This window comes from Bison bison, unplaced genomic scaffold (genome assembly GCF_000754665.1).
Source record: "Bison bison bison isolate TAMUID 2011002044 unplaced genomic scaffold, Bison_UMD1.0 scf7180017864365, whole genome shotgun sequence".
NCBI classification, from domain to species: Eukaryota; Metazoa; Chordata; class Mammalia; order Artiodactyla; family Bovidae; genus Bison; species Bison bison.
In genome coordinates, this window is record NW_011494937.1 from 2,824,219 (window position 1) to 2,830,877 (window position 6,659).

Sequence of the window (6,659 nt, forward strand, 5' to 3'; positions counted from 1 at the left end):
GGCTGGGTTTGACCCCTGGTCAGAGAACTAGATCCTGAATGCCACAACAAAGACCCTGCATAGCCAAACAGATTTCTTTTTTTTTTTAAATAAGAATTTACATAGCTAAACAGATAAAAAAGACAGTCCTTGCCTTTTGGACCTCAGAATGTAGGGTTTTTTTTGTTTGTTTCCTTTGGTTGGTTTGATTATGTTTTTTAGCTGCAGCCTGCAGGATCTTAGTTCCCCAACCAGGGCTCAAACCCATACCCCTGCATTGGGATCGCAGTCTTAACCACTGGACCACCAGGCAAGTCCCGACAACTTAGGTTTAGAATCGGTGTTACTGTCTCCTATAATGAAAGAATTTACAAACCTTCCTACAGTTACTCACTGCAAAGTCTTGTATTTGCTCTATTTAAATTTATACTGCATGATCTTAGAGGAATTGCTGAATATAATATAGAGGACATATTGGTATACTTTAGAACTCTGCCTGTCCTTATGATCACAGCGCCCATTGTTGTAAAATATCCAGTAGTGAGCAGGAAAGCTCTGAACCAGTAAATCATACAAATTAAGTTCTTGCTACTTCCAAATTGCCTTCACAAAATGAAATTCCATGGTCCTTATGCCTTAGTTAAATTAGTGGTATGGTCCAGTACAAGTTAAAAAGGGCCTTTGAGTATTGAAAACTGTTGTTAGAAACCTTTAATTTTGGGATTATATAAATTTGCAATTATCCCCAGTGCTTCTACTTTGAACAGCCTCATTTGACCTGTTCTTAAGCCTAGAAAGAGTTACAGACACCTCACAGCGGAATGCCATGGTCTTGAGGCTGTTGTCCTACCAAGTAAACCCCTTATTCCCAGTCTCCAACGTTGTGGAAATGACTGACTCCATCCACTCAGCAGCTGCTGAACATTCTGCTTTCACAGATTTGGCTAAGTCTGTTCTGTTCAGTGTCTATTTCAGCAGCCCCTCATCTGCATTTGGCCTTCTCCTCTGAAGGGACATGGATAGCTTTACTTGGTTACCCTGGGGGAACCTCAGCACCATTGCCACAGCACGCAGCCTCAGCGGGCAGGGTCTGTGCTGGATCCACTTTGGGCCATGAGCAGAGGGGTGCCGTGCCATTAATGACATCCCTTCTGAGGAAGTTCATTTGACATTTAGGACATACGATATTGAAAAAGGAGGGTTTTAAAAAAGTGGATGGACATTGCTTCAAACATATGAGGCCTTTCCTCAAGCAACTTCACTTATATTGACATTTTTTATTTTCTTACAACCAGCAGTGCCAGATAATCAGACAGGTTTCTGACCATAGGTAATATTTATGGGTTCCTTCCTCCAGAAAAACAAACAGACAAACATATGAGGCCTGCTGCTGCTGCTAAGTCGCTTCAGTCGTGTCCAAGTGTGTGACCTCATGGACAGCAGCCCACCAGGCTCCCCTGTCCCTGGGATTCTCCAGGCAAGAACACTGGTGTGGGTTGCCATTTCCTTCTCCAATGCATGAAAGTGAAAAGTGAAAGGGAAGTCGCTCAGTTGTGTCCGACCCTCAGTGACCCCATGGACTGCAGCCTATCAGGCTCCTCCATCCATGGGATTTTCTAGGCAAGAGTACTGGAGTGGGGTGCCATTGGACATCCTTTAATGGATGCATTAAAAAAATAAATAAACAGAAGGCTTCCCCCTTCCTGATACCATGAAGAAATAGCAGTAGTCCCTCTCAGCACACACAACACTGTCTAGATTTCTTCGGTGTTTTGGAGGCAACAAATCCCTTGTTTACAAGTTTATTGGAGCGCATATGCTGTTACTTGCAAATTGGGCCACCTTGAACCGAAATCCCCTACTACAGAAGGCTCTAGGCTGTTTAATTTGCCTTACAAAAGGCACACCACAGGGCCTTCAGTACCTACCTCATATACCTCCTGGTTACCCATGATGCCTTACATTATAATTTCTGTCTCTCTTTTTAAAATTTTATGTATTTATTTTTGGCTGCACTGGGTCTTCATTGCTGCATAAGTGGTTGTGGCAAATGGGGTTACTGTCTAGTTGCAGTGGTCAGGCTTCTCATTGCAGTGCCTTCTCTTGTTGTGGAGCACAGGCTCTAGGGTGCGTAGCCTTCAGAAATTGTGGTGCAGGGGCTTAGTTACTCTGTGGCATGTGGAATCTTCCCAGACCAGGGATCAAACCTGTGTCCCTTGCATTGGCAGGCAGATTCTTAACCTACTGGACCACCTGAGAAGTCCTCTCTCTTATCTTAGTAATGATCACAAGATATTTATCAGTTTTATTAATCATGCCAGAGAACCAGAGAACCAGCTCTCTAATTGCAGTGCACAGGCTTCTCACTGTGGTGGCTTCTCTCGTTTCAGAGCATGGGATCTAGGTGCATGGGCTTCGGTAGTTGTGGCTCACGGGCTTAGTTACTCCATAGTATGTGGAGATTCCTGTTTTGGAGGAGTAAACCTTTTCATAGTCTATTGGGAGCATGTGATATCATCAGCTGAGGAATTCCTGTGCTCAGGGATTTAGCTGCTGTGTTGCATTTAGTCACTCAGTCATGTCCAACTCTTTGTGACCTGGTGGACTGTAGCCTGCCAGGCTCCTCTGTCCATGGGATTTCCAGGCAAGAATACTGGAGTGGGTTGCCATTTCCTTCTCCAGGGGATTTTCCTGACCCAGGGTTTGAATCCAAGTCTCCTATGTCTCCTGCATTGCAGGTGGATTCTTTACCACTGAGCCATCAGGGAAGCCCAGGGATTGAACTGTCATGCTTCTTTACTCCCTAGGGGAGCTTGGATGTAACTGTATGTAGGAGGGCAGCCTCTAGAGTGGCTACTCAGGAAACAGCTTCCTCCTGAATGGAAAATGATTTTTTGTTCTTTTGGAGGAAAGTACTGCTGACACCTTTATATGATGTATCACGGACAAATCCACCATCTGACCATTATGGACTGGAAGAAGCTCCCTTGCAATCTTCAGCTTCTTAACTTAAAAAAAAATTTGGCTGCATCGGGTCTCAGATGCAACATGAGAGGCCCTTGTTGAGTCATGTGGGACACTTTGTTGCCATGAATGGGCTCTCTTGTGGTGTTTGGGCTCCGGAGTACACAGGCTCAGTAGTTACAGTGTGAGCCCAGTTGCTTTGCAGCATGTGGGATCCTAGTTCCCTGACCAGGGATTGAACCCGCATCCCTTGCATTGGAAGACAGACTCTCAACCACTGGACCACCAGGGGAGTCTCACTGACTTTTGAAAAAGTGTCAGCAGGCCCCAGGAGAGATTGTTGTGGTTCTGTAGGAAAACACTTTTTTGGTATGTTGTTATCTCTGTGTGTGTGTACCAAAAATTGGCTGCAAACAGTCTTGATGTACACAAACATAGGGAGTTTATAATCTTAAGTTTTTATGCCTTCTTCCTCATGTCTGAGCTTGAAGTTACAAATAACTTTCTAACCTGTCAACTTGAACAGAGAGAAAAAGAAAGAACTGGGTTTGTGATAAATATTACACAAAGTAGAAGCTGTGCTTTTCTGCAAGAATATTTTCATTCTAAGTTGGCAGCATCTGATTACTTCTAAGGGCTTGGAATACTTTAGGACAAAATGGCCAGCTGGATCTTGTTAAAAGTTGGATGCCACAGGCCTCCTGAACTCTCATATTTGGAGATGGGAATAGAACGCTATGCTTTTATTCATTTTACCCTCATGCAGACTTGAGCCTCTCTCATGGAATGTATAAATGGTGGGTAGTAAAGAAGGAGAGGAAGGAGTTTTTCTCTCAAGAAGTGGGTGATCTTGAATTGATAATATTTGTTTCATTTGTATAGCATTTCTGTCATTTCTCAACATACTGTGGACCCTGCCACTACATAGCAATAGATTTGTAATTCGGGGCTTCCCTGGTGGCTCAGCGGTAAAGAATCCGGCTGCCAAAGCAGGAGACACAAGTTTGATCTCTGATGCGGGAAGATCCCACATGCCTCGGAGCAGCTAAGCCCATGTGCCACCACTGCTGAGCCCGTGTGCAGCAACTACTGAAGCCCATGGCCCTAGAAATGGGGCTCCACAAGAGAAGCCACTGCGGTGAGAAGCCCGAGCACTGCAACTAGAGAGCAGCCCCCACTTGCCACAGCTAGAGAAAAGCCCACACCGCAACGAAGACTTGCTGCTGCTACTGCTAAGTCGCTTCAGTTGTGTCCGACTCTGTGTGACCCCATAGATGGCAGCCCACCAGGCTTCCCCGTCCCCGGGATTCTCCAGGCAAGAACACTGGAGTGGGTTGCCATTTCCTTCTCCAATGCATGAAAGGGGAAAGTGAAAGTGAAGTCGCTCAGTCGTGTCCGACTCTTCGCGACCCCATGGTCTGCAGCCTTCCAAGCTCCTCCATCCATGGGATTTTCCAGGCAAGAGTACTGGAGTGGGGTGCCATCGCCTTAGTGTAGGCAAAAATAAATAAAACAGACTTGCAATGTGATCACAGTAAAACAATGTAAGTAGTTTTCACATGTTTAAGATGCTGTTAAACTTATGAAGAAGCAAGCGTGGACAGAGAGTTTCTGATGAACAAGTCAAAAAATAAATGGGAAATAACAGAGTCATAAGTAACCCTCCTATAAGTAGAGTATGGATGTACAGGGCTGTCAGTCTCACTCATCCTATTGTACACATATTTGGGATGTTTTAAGGACTCAGTGGTCTTTGAGGATGTGACTGTGAACTTCACCCTGGAAGAGTGGGCTTTACTGGATTTTTCACAGAAGAAACTCTACAGAGATGTGATGGGGGAAACATTTAGGAACCTGGCCTCAGTAGGTAAGGATGACAACTGACCTTCACCTTGTCAAAGGACAAGTTTTCTGCCCATCAGTATTTTTCTAAGAGGTGGAACGTGTAAAGGGAGGACATTGGTAAATAAATTAGGTATTGTCACAGCTTATTGTAGAACTAGAGTCTACTGATTTTTCTATAACTTCTAATACTTTGGAATAATTTTTATGTGTATTTTAGGAACAACATGGGAAGATCATGACATTGAAGATCAGTACAGAAATCAGGGGAGAAAACTAAGGTGAGTGGCATTCACAGAAGAAAGCAGTATTTCACATGAGAATTATGTTATTGTACCAGATTTTAAAAAGAAACAAGGTAACCCATGCTTCAAATGTATTGCTTCTAAAAATTTTCACCAAATTACTTTCTTATATATGATATAATGTTCAATGTTTGCAAAATAGTTCACTTGGAAACAATATTAATAAGCCCTATATATAAATATCACCATTTTGGTGAGTCCTCTTGTAGAGTACTCGGTATATTCAATTTCGAACAATTCACACGTGATAGGAAAAAACCTATGCTTTTGCTATAAATTGTAAAAGTGTAGCTGAAGCATTTTTAATAAATATGAAGTCATTAACAAAGAGATCATTAATACTTCCTTCTTGTTTTTTTTTGCAGAAGTCAGAAGGCAGAGAGAATCTGTGAAGGTAAAGAGGATAGTCCCTGTGGAGAAAATGTCAACCTTATTCCAAATCACAATCCGAACAAGAAAACTCTTATCAGAGTAAGACCACGAGGACGCAAAGTATGTGTGGAAAAGACCTCATGCATGATTCCTCCCATAACAGGTCCACCAGAAGTCACATTGGACACAAGCCATATGAGTATCAGGAAAATGGAGAGAATAAATGCAATGTATGTGGGAAAGCCTTTAGTTACCTGCAGTGTTTTGAAAAATATTAAAATAAGTTACAGTGGAGAAAAAAACCTATAAATGTAAGAAATGTAGGAAAGCCTTCATATGGCTCAGAACTTTGCCTCTTATAAGTGTAAAGGCTGTGGGAAAACTTATAGTTCTTCAGCTTCACTTCAGATACATGAAAGAACCCACACTGGGGAGAAATCTTATGAATGTCAACATTGTGGAAAAGCCTATAGGTATTATCAAGCTTTCCGAACACAAAAGAGGACTCACACAGGAGAAAAATCCTATGAATGTAGAAAATGCAGTAAAGCATTCAGTTGTCTCAGTTCACTCTGAATACAGGAAAAGACTCATACCAGAAAGAAACCTTATGACTGTAAACAATGTGGTAGAACCTCCAGATATTACCCCTCCTTCAAAACACAAGAGTTCACACAGGAGAGAAATCCTATGAATGTTAGTCATGTGGTAAGACTCAGTTCTAACACAAGTTTCCAAACACATAAAAGAAATCACAATGGAGAAAAACCCTACCAATGAAAAACATGTGGTAATGCCTTCAGTTGTCCCAGTTCTTTTCGGAAACATCAAAGAATTCATACTGGGGAAAAACCTTATGAATGTAAGGAATGCGGAAAAGCCTTTAGAGCTGTTGTAAGCCTTCACGCGCACTTGATCACTCACACTGGAGTTGGACCTTATAAGTGTAAGCAGTGTGGGAAAGTGTTACTGAGAGGGTAACAGGCAAGAAGGCCAGGGGTCTCCAAAGGGAGGAAATAGCCTGCAAGTGTCAGACATTTTTATCCCTCTTAAGTGGCAGGAGGAAACAAACTAGCGATTTTTCCCCCCTTTTTTATACACATTTAAAAGGTTTCTCTTAAAATACTGTGTTGCCATAATGACACCTGGTTTCACCTGAAGTTAACTATTCTCAAACCTTGAGATAACCAATGCATT

At 42.6% G+C, this 6,659-nt stretch overlaps 1 pseudogene; it reads left to right on the top strand.

The window, feature by feature from the left end:
• Positions 1-6,659, top strand: part of LOC104999911 — a 15,956-nt pseudogene that overhangs the window by 8,226 nt on the left and 1,071 nt on the right.